Source organism: Armigeres subalbatus, chromosome 3 (assembly GCF_024139115.2).
Source record: "Armigeres subalbatus isolate Guangzhou_Male chromosome 3, GZ_Asu_2, whole genome shotgun sequence".
Lineage (NCBI taxonomy): Eukaryota > Metazoa > Arthropoda > Insecta > Diptera > Culicidae > Armigeres > Armigeres subalbatus.
The window spans coordinates 237,241,971-237,255,545 of NC_085141.1; the positions used below are offsets into that span (position 1 = coordinate 237,241,971).

The following is a 13,575-nucleotide window of genomic DNA, read 5'->3' on the forward strand; positions in this document are numbered from 1 at the left end:
TGAGCACAAGCAGTTTGAAGCTTGTATGAAAATTACTATGAAAACAGTAACTTTTGTGAAAAACCGTTCCCCATCATTGCCCATTAAACTCTAAAAATGTATGAATACGTTAGCAACATAGGAAATTTAACAAGGGAAAATATCGTCGTTGTTGCTAAACGATTTGATGCTAACAACAAAAGTTATGATGGAAATACTGAATTGTGGGAAATTCAATTTAACACGTAAAAGAATAACATCAATATCAATAATGAGCATTCCTATTTTCTTTATAATTTTGCTCACAAAAGTCAGATTGCTTCGCAACAACAACTGACTTTCAGCTTAGGATCTATTCTATGATGACGATGCATTAAATATATTCAAATAGATTCTGGGCTGCTTCACGAAACAATCCTTTACATAAGTGGCAATTCTCATAGTAATTTTCATATAACCTTCAAACGGCACGTGCACAACCAAATTACATCCAAATCAGCTAAAAATTTGGGAGGACTATTAAAATAGTAAAAACAATCGTTTAAGCATAGGGGAGCGAAAAAGTCAAAATTTGAATCACTCTAATGCGACATATCAAACTTCATGATTCTTCACACAAAAAAATGTAGGAGTATATTTTTTAGATATTGAAGCTATCTCTGGCCATTTCCGGGAAAACCCGGAACGATTTGGACTTGTTGACGATGCCGTTTTCCCGAATAGTTGGGAACATCTGTTACATAGTAATATATTTCCTAACAAATGAGAAGTGAGCGGTGAAAAATGAGAAGTGAGAAACTAGGAAAGTAAGATGTGTGCTGTGAAGAATGTGAAGGAAGAAGTGTGTAGTAAGAAGTGGGATGTGAGATGTCTCACTTATTTCTAGCATTTCTCATTTGTCACATCTCACTGCTCATATCTCATTTCTCTTTTCTGACTTCTCACAGTGTGCAGTAAGTAGTTAGAACGCAGAATGGAGAGGAGATACAGCTCACTTCTCACTTCAAACATCTGTCTTCCACCTGATCACTTAACACTTGACCTGCCAAAAAATGACCAATCATTATCTGGTTGGCGATTTTTTGTAAACAAATATTGCTGGAGGCCGGACTGGTATACGTATGATGCCAAACAATGAACTCGTAGACTTCAGGAAAAGGCTGCAGCAAAGGCTAGACGCAACTTAGAACGAAGAAAACAACAATTTCGTCATTCAAAAAATAGCATAAATCAAACAAAAAATTCAAATGGAAAAACTGTTCACGGACGCGTTCATGAATCGGACAAACAACTGTTGGCCAATGCAAAGAAACAATTTGCACGTCCTCCATCAACCATCGACCATCCAATAGCAGGCCTCTCGATCCTCAAATTCATCAACTTCAGGAAGGGCGAGAATATAAATCCATACCGGCAAAACAAACAAATTTCAAATGACAACAACCTCGAACAGCTACCAATGGAAATTGCTGATGCAACCACAACAACGACAAATTCACCGTCAGCATGGTCAACTGACCCAATGCGTCCACCTATAGTTAGCATGACTCAACAGTCAGCTGACGGAGACGGACGTTTCCTGAAGGCTCGACTACGGGACCCGAAAATAATGTATATCGTGCGTCTTTGTATGGCATATTTGTATGACAAGGAGTCATCATTTTGCCATGAAGGAATGACGCCCATCAGCATCAAAATCAACCTGGCATCTCAAGGGCTTCCAAAAACAAATGAGGAACTTCGGAAAATCTTCTTCGATGTGTATGCGGAGTATGGCGTTTCTAAAAAGGCGACAATTGATGATCTGGAATCTTACCGTCGTCATCTTAGTAACCTGAGAATCCAACATCTGAAACACATAAGGGACAGCGTCAACAAATTTTCAAAAGTAACGACTCATTTCGACGAGAAAGAGGTAAATATTTTCACAACCGACGTACTTTCAAAAACATCTTTACCAAAACAGAATGCGACTGAAATTTTGATACTTACTTGATACTTGATGGGCTACAGCTCTTCGATGAACCTACGCCGAATGGAGTATCCTTCTCCACTGGACTCGATCCTGGGCCAATCGCTTCCAGTCGCCCTGAACATTGAGCGCCCTCAGGTCCTCTTCAACTGCAAAAAGCCATCGTGTACGCGGCCTTCCACGAAGCCTGCGGCCTCTTCCAGGTTCTCTACTAAATATTATCTTCGCTTGACGTTCTTCCGGCATACGAACAACGTGACCAGCCCACCGTAGTCTGCCGTGTTGTATAATAATATCCAGCCCTTTATACACCTGGTACAATTCGTGATTCATGCGACGCCGCCAGATACCATTCTCCTGTTTACCGCCGAGTATTGTCCGCAGCACCTTACGCTCAAACACTCCGAGAGCTCTCCGATCAGCCTCCTTTAACGTCCATGTCTCATGGCCGTATAAAGCCACCGGAAGAATCAGAGTAGTATACAGCGCGAGTTTTGTTTTCGTTTGCAGACTACGGGACTTAAGCTGGTTACGAAGTCCGTAATAAGCCCTATTTGCAGCTGCAATACGCCTTTTCACCTCGCGGGTAACATCATTATCGCACGTCACTAATGTTCCAAGATACACAAATTCTTCTACCACTTCAAATTTTTCACCATCCAGCACTATTTCGCTACCACCACCACTAATGAACCCACGTTGATTGCCAGCGACCATGTACTTCGTTTTGCTGGTATTGATCGTGAGTCCAATCCTCGCTGTCTCCCTCTTAAAAGGCGCAAAAGCCTCTTCCACGGCACGGCGATCAATTCCGATAATATCGATATCGTCCGCAAATCCCAGGAGCATATGCGATTTTGTGATAATGGTACCGCTTCTTTGCACACCAGCTCTCCTAATCGCTCCCTCGAGCGCTATATTGAACAGTAGATTCGAGAGTGCATCACCCTGCTTTAATCCATCTAAGGTAACGAATGACGTCGATATTTCATCCGCAACCCTTACACTTGATTTCGATCCGTCCAACGTTATACGAATCAGCCGTATCAGTTTCGCCGGAAAACCATGTTCAAGCATAATTTGCCATAATTCATTCCGTTTCACTGAATCGTACGCCGCCTTGAAATCAATAAACAGATGATGTGTCTGCAAGTTGTACTCCCGGAATTTATCAAGGATTTGTCTCAGGGTAAACATTTGATCCGTCGTTGATCTGCCCTCACGAAAACCTGCTTGGTATTCGCCGACGAAGGACTCTTCAAGCGGTCTCAATCTGTTGAACAGAATACGGGACATAATTTTGTACGCCGAATTAAGGAGGGTTATTCCTCGGTAATTGGCGCACTCCAGTCTGTGCCCTTTCTTAAAGAGAGGGCAAATGAGGCCGTCCAACCAGCTAGCAGGCATTTCTTCGTCTTCCCATATTTTCGACATAATATGGTGCAGAACTTCATAAAGCTGCTCACTGCCATGTTTGAGAAGTTCAGCCGGGAGCTGGTCCTTCCCCGCAGCCTTATTGTTTTTCAGCTCTTTCACAGCTTTTTTAACCTCATCTAGTGTAGGTGACTCCACAGCTTGGATGCACCGTCACTTCCTTTATTCAACAAAGTCTCGAAGTGTTGCTTCCACCTGGCAGCCACTTCGATTTTATCTGTCAGCAAATTCCCTTGTTGGTCGTTGCACATGACGGGAGACGGCGCTGTCTTTCTCCGCACGCCATTGACAGACTCATTAAACCTCCGCATATCGTTTTGCTCCATTTTTTCCTGCGCCTCACTAGTCACTTGTTCTTCGTGCTCTTTTTTTTGCGGTGGTTTCGTTTTTCGGCTGCTCTTGCTTCCTTGTACCGATCTCTATTCGATCGGGTACCTGACACCAACATCCGGCTTCTGGCAACGTTCTTCTCGTCTGTCACTCTCTGACACTCCACATCGAACCAACCCGTCCTGGGTCGCCTCTGTGCAGTGCCTACCACTTCTCGTGCTGTTGTACTCACCGCTCCATGGATCGACTCCCACAGATCGTTGATGTTGTCGCTAACGTTGATTGCACTTATCCGTTCGTCGAGCTTCTGGCGGTACTCAGCCGATACTCCTTCCGCCGACAATCGCTGGATATTGTAACGCATCGTTCGCTGTGATATATTGTCAAAAATTCAATCGCATGAAAAACCCTGCCAAAATTAAGGAAATTGATAATAACACTTTAAGCTCGTCCTTTTCATAAGTAGCTTTAATGTATTCAGGGATGACCGCGATTTCTCAGAATCTAACAAAAAGTCTGGCAGTGGAGTTCTAATTGCAATCTCCACAAATTTTGATTCAGAAATAATAACTACCAAAAAATACAAGAACTTTGAACACGTCTGGGTGAAATCTAATATTGCAGGAGAAACCCATGTTTTCTCTTCCGTGTATTTTCCACCGGACCATGCGCAAACAATTTCTTATGAAAGTACATCTTTATGGAAATCCTATTTCCAGTTGTTGGGGAAAATGAAACACTACTGTTTATATTTGATAGCATTGCCAGCTTAGGGCTTAAACAAATCAATAATATTAAGAATCAACAGAACTGATACCTAGACCTTCTATTAACGAGCATACAGGAAGATTTTTGTGAGTCAGAATCAATGAATCCGAAATTCGAAATATCCAATTTGGTATAATAGAGAGATAAAAAAATTTAAGGAATCGCAAACAAAAATCACATAAAAATTACAAACTAGACAATTCGAATGAAAATTTGGAAAAATATTTAGACATCTGCGATCAATTAAAACTAGCAATTGATGTAGCATTTGAAGAGTATAATACGAAAACAGAAAACGAAATAAAGTCATGCCCAAAGAACTTCTTCAATTACGTGAAATCAAAATTAAAATCAGACAATTTTCCGTCATCGCGTCGGTAATTCCTCGGAAGACATCTGTAATCTTTCTTCCAAGAAATATACACCACCTTTTCGAAACAAGAACGCGTCCTTATTTTTTTTTTTGCGCTTGTTCCAGAATTTGCTAGGGATATTGGTGTTAATCAGATCATGGTAAACGATATTCTAAACGCTTTAAAAACATAGATGCGTCTAAAGGCTCTGGCCCTGACGGCACCTTTATTTTGGCTCTTCAGATTGTCACTGGAATCCGTAAGTTTTCCCAGGGTATGGAAAAGCTCTTACCTTGTGCCCATCTTCAAATCGGGCAAAAAATCGAACATTCGTAATTACCGTGGAATAGCCATTATCTCTTGCATTCTCAAACTTTTTGAATCTATTATCAATGAAAAATTATTTTCACAACTTAAAAACAGAATTACAAATAAACAGCACGGATTTTTTAAAGGTCGCTCAACCGCTACAAATTTAATAGAATTCATTGATTATACTCTTCATGCGATGGATAATGGTAACTACGTGGAAGCTCTGTACACTGACTTTAGCAAGGCGTTTGATCGCATTGACATTCCATTGTTACTCTTCAAATTGCAAAAAAATGGAATTGAGCCAGGACTTCTTAGATGGCTTGAATATTACCCCACAGACCGGCAACAAATAATTAAATTTAATAGAAAGAAATCCAATCCCATTCAAGTCACTTCAGGAGTTCCACAAGGCTCCCATCTTGGCCCTCTTTTATTTATATTATATGTAAATGACATTTCCCTTATTCTCAAAAATATAAAGCTTTTAATTTATGGCGATGACATAAAGTTATTTATGGAAATAAAAAATGAAGGCGACATTATCGTATTCCAGAATGAAATACAGATGTTTTATACATGGTGCAGAAAAAGCCTATTGCAACTAAATGTAAAGAAATGCAACATAATATCATTCAGCAGAAAAAGAACAACACCGAATATACAAATTGTACTAGGAAACAAAACTGTAGAAAGAAGTGAAAGAGTTAGGGATTTAGGAGTGATTTTAGATTCAAAACTAACTCTTGTTGATCACTATAACATAATCATTCACAAGGCTAATAATATGCTAGGCTTTATCAAGCGCTTCTGTTTCAACTTTCAGGATTTTTACACAATCAAAACCCTATATATTTAATATATGCGATCCATACTGGAATATTGAAGCATTGTATGATCGCCTTACTTAACCACACATGAAGAAAGAATAGAATCAGTACAAAAACAATTTCTACTATACGCTCTTCGTAAATTAGGTTGGACGTCATTTCCTCTTCCATCTTATGAATCACGTTGCATGCTTATAAACATACAAACATTGAAACAGCGTCGAGAGTTTGCAACGGTTTCATTTGTTAACGATATAGTATCACAACGTGTTGACTCAACTGAAATTTTGTCGAAATAAAATTTATACATACCTTCTCGGCTACTTCGACATAGGCCAATATTTTTCACTAACCACCGCCGAACAAATTATGCCAAATTTGGACCTCTTAACCGAATGATGGCTGTTTATAATCAACACTGCAACAATGTCTCGGCATAACATTAAACAATATTTTCAAAAAAAAACAAACATAAGAAATTCAACAATTTAAATTCATAATTACAAACAACTTTAGCAAAAAAAATTTTGTTTTAATCTTTTTTATTGTATTTCATAATCTAATATAGCATTGCGAAAGAAAAAAACATGTATATGTATTTGTACTAGTCTACGTCGGTTGACGAAATAAATAAAATTAAAAAATTTTAAGCCTAATAACCGTTTCAGTTAAATGGAATTCGGCTAGGTGACCTTCGACGTTTATCGCACAGGACGGACACTTGAATTCCACCACCACAGATCGACCTGTAGCCAATATTGGAAATTCCGCATCGACAGCCATAAGAGTAATGATGGGAATAAAAGAGATAGGTGCGTTCCACGATGATGGTTTCATAACAAACACACCCAAAACATCAGATCCGTAATTTTTCGGCCAAGGAGCATTCGGCCAAATGACTTTCTGTCAGGCGATCATTTCTCCTTATGTATTGCGATAAAAAAGTTAAATATTTATAATATGGCTTGATGGTATCAAAATATATGTCCCCAATTGGTGACGCGGAACTAGTTCCGGGTGCCCAAAATTGACCAACAAGGTTCAAAAAAGATCAGAGGCAAACATATGCTTGTATTTCTCACGTTCTGATTTTGAAAAGTCGAAATGTGCGTACAACTAATAGCATCGGTGATGGTGGACATAAGACTTATAAAACTAACTTCAAAACTGCTAATTTTGTGTTCCGGATTTTCCCGGAGATGGCGAGAGGTAGTCTCCATATCTAAAAAATATATTCATACATCCTACATTTATCACGTGAAGAATCACGTAGTTTGATATGTTACACCCAATATTTTTTTTACACGGTTGGTATTCTTTAATTTCCCGGTTAACCTGATTTTTCACATCTTTTCAAATACCACTTGAATTTTCTTTGATTTTTTGTGAATTTTTTCATGGGGTTAACTCATAGTTTCATCAACGTTAACGGTCGTAATCAACTAAAACCCACCCGTGTAAAAAAAGAATCAGGTGTATGATATTTTTTTTTTTTTCAAAAACCGAATTCAAGATTTCCACATTGCAAAGGTTAACGAATTAGTTGTAATCTGCAGATTGAATGCCTTTTTCTTGATATTTATGGGGCTATCGCGCTCTGCACACGCCAGTGCCGAAAGCACAAATAGACACACGCCTGCTCCAAATTGGGTGGTGGATACTCACCACTTGTTGCATGCATCCCACCATCAGGCAGCGCGCTTCGGTGGGTGGTAAGGAAAGCATGGCTGTCGTGGAACTCACTTCCCATCAGCCAGCCACCACACAGCCAGTAGCAGCGTGTTGAGTGGAGGCGCCCAATAATTGGTGGGTGTGTGATCGTGCGGCAGAGCTGTAGCTGAGCAGAGTCCATTATTTTGTTCGCCCGCCGCGCGGCGAGACTCTTGCGGCATGCACGGCAACACCGCTGGTCAGTCTAGATCGAAACTCGATACGAAGCGAACGCGTTTCGAGGAACCACCGGCCTTTCTCTCCGCCCGGAAGTGATCGTTTTGGTGTTTGTGGTGTGGTGGTGTCTGGTGATCCTGTTGGTGTTCCTGTCCCATGTAACATATTATTGCAATTATTACAATACTGCTCCCATCTCTGAAGAACAACTACTTAGTGATTGGTGCAAGCGTGAGAGCAAGAGCAGACAAAACTGCGAGAGAAGGAAGAAAGAAGCTAAAGTGTAGAGCAGAGTGTGGTAGTGAGAATATGGAATTCAAAGATAAAAGTGTTTGAACTTGGCAAGGCGAAAAGAAGTGTGATTCAAGCGCTTAAGTTATCAGTCAGTCTATCTCTGGTGTTGGCGAAGACGGAAAACGAGAGCAGCGTGAGAGCGAAGTGATCGTTATTATTAATCAGTTGAATAAACAACAATTTTGTGAATTAAGACAATAACAATAATTTATCGAAAATTGCAACTTCTAGTAGCAGCTTATCAATGCAGTGGACTGTAAAGAACCGAAATTCCTGGTAGCCGTTCGAATAACGATTGAAGTGAATATGTGTATCGAAGGATTAGCTGTTTAGATGCATTAGATCAGTGATTGTGCATGTGATTATCAGCATTAGTTGGCGATTAATGTTTTAATTGTATAATTGGACCATGCAGTGAGAGCATAAAGACACGCAACGTTGTTTCATCACCACTCAAACCACGGCGCTTTGGCTAATCATCTCTTTGGAAGGTTCTACAAATCACCATCTAATTCACGCAAAAAAGACACGGAAAACATTTTCCCACCAGGGTTAGTATATTTTGATGAATCTCGAACTCATGTATTGGTACAAGAAATGTGTAATCGCATGTGATCATTTCGCGTTTACGCGAGCAGTCTCGGTCCCAGTGTTCCTTTGTTAGCGTCATCAGTCGCTTCCCTTGTGTGGCGCTGACATAAACATATTTTTGTTGGTCAAAAAATAGCTTTTACGGTCATTTGCAACTGTAGCCGAAAAACCTTGTCGCCAGGTCCAATATTCTGCGAACGATGATGATCGCCGCTGCTGTTCGGGGGCAAATGGTCGAGCTCAAGTTAGGCGCACACACACGCGCGCGCACTTCTTGCGATCGTCATCGTCTCTCTAGCAGCGGTTCCCGATCGTTTGCTTTCTCGCTTTCTAGTTTATGTTTTCGGTAATATCCATGATGAAAATGATTTAGTTCTGTCTTATTTCTTGATGGTTTTACATAGTTGTGCTTGAATAGCTGTATTATCGAAGTGAAAGCGATAGAATTTTGTTGGAATTCTGCATTCAGCTCAAGTAAAAGTTGTATCGAACTTGTAAACGAACTTGTGAACTTCTATTATATTATTATTGTCATTTACAACAATATACAGTACCAAACGCTAATCGAAGCATGACATTTTCATTTTTAAGTTATGTATTCTTATCTTGCACAAATAAATCGCTGTTGAACACATCTCGCATATGCAGACCTCCTATCGAATGTTTTTTTTCATGATACTTCACAATTTTTCACTTATTTTGACACTACCTTATTTAGACATACCGTGACGCAAATTTTGAAATCTAAGCGTTTTTCTTGAAATAACCTACTAACTCGATTATTCTAAAACGAATAGTTCTTACGCTGGTTTTGGGATATCAGCAGTCTACGCAATTTATAAGCATTTAAAAAATAAAAAAGATGTTGCCAAAATAGAATGGCTTTGTTGCCAAAATCGAATAGGACATGCACCTACTGAGTATTCGTAAAAAATCAACGCGAACTAAGGGGTAACACAACTGAAAAATTATTTTAAAAAACCAAAAAAATCGGAAGGGCTGTGTACCGTTATGACTGAAATCCTGAAAAGAATCATATTCCGAGCATTCGTTACATGAAGGTTTATCATTTTTGAATCAAAGTGTTCGACATTTGAGACAACGTTTGGCAGAATAAAATAATTAAGCATTGATATTTACAATCAACAAAACATCATTTTCATGTGCGTAAATGAAAGTTCTGTTCTTTCGCTATCCGATGGAAACAATTTATATATTTCTATTTAGGGGAAAAGACGGCTTTGGCAGGTTTTGTTCTATTATTGGCAGGGGGTTTTTGTCGACCAAATTTTATGAAATTTGGCCACAATATTCTTTGATATGCAAAAAATGTGTGCTCTACTGTATTGCATTGAAAGTAATTAAAAATATGATAAAATTATGAACAAAATCAACACCTCCTGAATCGAAATCCGTCAACCGCGGACGGACTTCGAATCATAGGATCATAATCCGTGCAGCTATTTTCTAACAAAATATTTAAATTGAAGCAGACCAATTGATCAAACTAACACTGTGAATAGCGCAATACGCACCTTGAGAAGCGATCCCTTTGTTATTTATGCTGCTGATCTTGCTCTATTAATTACAATTTGCAATTTAAACAAACTCACTTTCGGTACAATTGTGTCAACACGTGAACAAAATGGCACCTGAAACTTCGCGTTTGCGGGTGCTGATTTATTTTTCAATTATGTTATTTTAATTTCAGAGCCTACTTTCCATTTCAATGGTCGGAAAGCTTTCTGTCAAGCATAATATCAAGATAAGATAAATGATTCATACAATAATTCCTTCAAACCCCCTTTATTTTATTGATATCTCACGAAGTGGACGGATTTTGGCCCCCCACGGCAGCTCTCACAACAGCTCATGCAACTCGTGGTTCATTCGCCTCCACCACGTATCGTCCGCCTTCTGCACCCCACCATAGAAGGTAGGCAGCGTTTTCCTTTCGAAAACTCTAAGTGTGCGTTGGTTCTCCATGAGCATTGCCAACGTCTCGTGTTTGTAACGGAGTTCTGTCTACATTAGCATTAGCATAGCATTAGCATTGTTACGGTGTAATTCGTAGATTGGACACTAGTGATACTCATGTTTTACTTTTGAGATCCTTATCTAGAATGCTATCAGCAATCAAGAAGGGGAGTGGTCCTTGATTCCAGTCTTAAACAAAAAAATAACAAAAGCATGAGGATTACTACTCCTGGCCACGCCCATCTTCACCGTAACTAGGGATAGGAAGGAAGTGTTGATGTAGTACTTACTTAACGAGAGGCCACCGACTTAGCGACACCCTCATAAGTACCACGGAGTTGGATAATGAGGAAGGTATTCGTTGGGTCAGGATTTCCCGGTGGCTGGCAATATAACCGTGGTAAATCTTACCCGGTAACACACCACGTAAAGGTGTCTACCCAGCATTACGGGTCGTTTGTAAAGGAGTTCTGTTTACAATGCATTTACCATACAATGTATTGTATGACGAAAAAAGTGTGTGGAAAAATCTTAAATTTTGTGTAGTTACGATACTTAACAACCCGTATATTCTATTACGAAAACTTCATTTACAATTCAGTAAATAGTTTATAACAATACACAATACAATACAATGTATTGTTTTTTCTATAATATTTTAATTCGGGTGGATGGAGAGATTCAGGTTCACATGAATAGAGATTTTCCGGAGCCCAGAGAACGATCTTCCACCGGTTTGCGATAGGGCCTGGTCGGATGTAGACTAAGTACGGCAAGCGGTCACAGCAGGGGCTATTGATGCGAGGCGAACCCGTCGTGTAAAGATCAGATGTCTGTGTGTCACAGCCGAGGGGTGGTGATGAACTCTTTGCGAGATTTCCAGTCAGATGACAAACAAACGCGACCAGTTACGGGCCGAGTTCGGCGAAAGGCACAGTTGCTGATTATTGGGCTACGTGATGAATTTCCGTCGGATGGCGACCCAGCTTGGCCGTAACTTCTGGGCTTACTCCCGAAAGCTTCCGTTTCAGATCAGCCAACTGGAGTGTCCTCCACTAATTATAAACTCTTGACTCCTTTTTGCACATGCCTGTCTTCTTTTCCGGTCCTACGTCTTTATGGGAATTTGCTCACTACCTCGGATTTAAAATCTCACTCGTTTATCGTCGTTTTTTATTTCTTCGATATCGCCTCAGAGTGTTGTCGCAAGGAATTCGCCTCGGTGCCATCGAGCAGGGGTGTTAAAATCGTTAGTAGTAAAAACACGATTAAGCCTGAGGATTTATGTGATTATTTAGGGTCTTCAAAATACTGCGTGCGAGGTCGCACAATCGTAGACTTTATTAATTTGTTTTCGGGATGTTGTCAGCTCGATGACTCATTGTTTCCATATTCGGTAATATAATTTGTATTTTTATTGAAAGATTTCATAAGTCTGTTGTTGATACAACAATAAAAAATAAATATTTGGTGAGTAAAGAGTAGTCGGTAGACCTAATTAGAACCCCTACTTGAACAAATGGACGATATAAAATAAAAAATACCGTGTACCCAAAATATTTCATTAGCAATCTCGTGCAACCTAAAAGATCTAGAGCAATTGCTGATGATATTGTATGTATGTATGTGCCGTATGTATACAATACGTGTAAGAGGGTTGGTTCTAAAAATTCATTGCGATTGTGGCACCATGAGCCTAGTGTGGAAAATTTGGTCTTATCAGTACCTGCTAAGCTGCGAAAAACGTAGCTTAGTAGGAAAAGCATCTGTATAGCGTACTGGGGTCGTGTGATCAAACCCCACCGAAGGAAGTGGATACCTCCAATACGTTTTTCGACAAAATTTTCCACATACGCATATGTACATCGAGTTTTAGACATTGTAATCAATATCTGAAATTTTCCGCTCAATTTGTAGGATAAACTGGCACATTTGATTTGAAGTTTGAATGGAGGTTTAAGCCAAAATACAAAGGAAAATATACCTCCGTTACTCTTTCGTTTCAAATATTGGATTGTTACGCCCGATCGAGCTCAGAATTGTACCAAAGGCAGGTGATTTGTAGAAGATCAATTCCACAGAACATTTTACGATAATTATATAAACTTTTGTAAAGTTTTCAGCTGTTATTTTTTAGTTAGGTTTTGTACTTTGAAATTCAATGATTGTCATGATAAACATGCACATGCAATCAAAGGTGCCTGCGATTTGTTATGTCGCGCGCGCTCAATTATATGCAAATGCATGTGAACCAAAACGCAAAGCTCAGCTGGCAGCAAAATAAAATTTCCTTAAACAATTTAAAAAATTACAGAAAAATTAGAAAGTTGCCAATAAAGAAATTAGGGGAGAAGCAAAAAATAAATAAAAAAATTCCCTTGACTATTAAAAATTTCCTACAAAAAATGAAGAAATCGAAATTTTCCATTTAAAAAAATTTTAATTTCCATTATTGAATCACTATTAGCAACACACAATTACAACATTTGCCACAAAATAAATATTTTTTCCACAAGAAAAAAAAAACAAACATGAACAGTGAACGCTTTTGAAAAAAAGTCATCCATGAAAACATATTCAATTTGTGAATAATTTTCTAATGGTTTACTTCTAATATTAATTAATTTATTGGAACTTTGTATTTTTTCAATGGTAAAACGGTGTCTCCGTTTTTGCCAGTCTCGGTAACAGTGACTTTCATTCACTGCTCGAACCATCCCCAGAAAGGACTTACGGCAAAGACGGATAATTTAATTATTCTCAAATGGCCCTCGCATACTTCATCACCTTTCAAAAAAATTTCACTCTTGTCGCAGCATAGTGATAACATTCGGATTCCGTTTCTTTC

General features: G+C 39.1%; 1 protein-coding gene across 1 annotated transcript in view; it reads left to right on the top strand.

Moving 5' to 3' along the window:
- Positions 1-7,889: 7,889 nt before the first annotated feature.
- LOC134221113 (receptor-type guanylate cyclase Gyc76C-like) overlaps positions 7,890-13,575 on the top strand; it is a 273,398-nt gene continuing 267,712 nt past the window's right edge. Inside the window, exon 1 of the mRNA XM_062700306.1 lies at positions 7,890-8,710. The gene's annotated coding sequence lies outside the window, so the exon portion shown is untranslated. The remainder of the gene's footprint in view (positions 8,711-13,575) is intronic.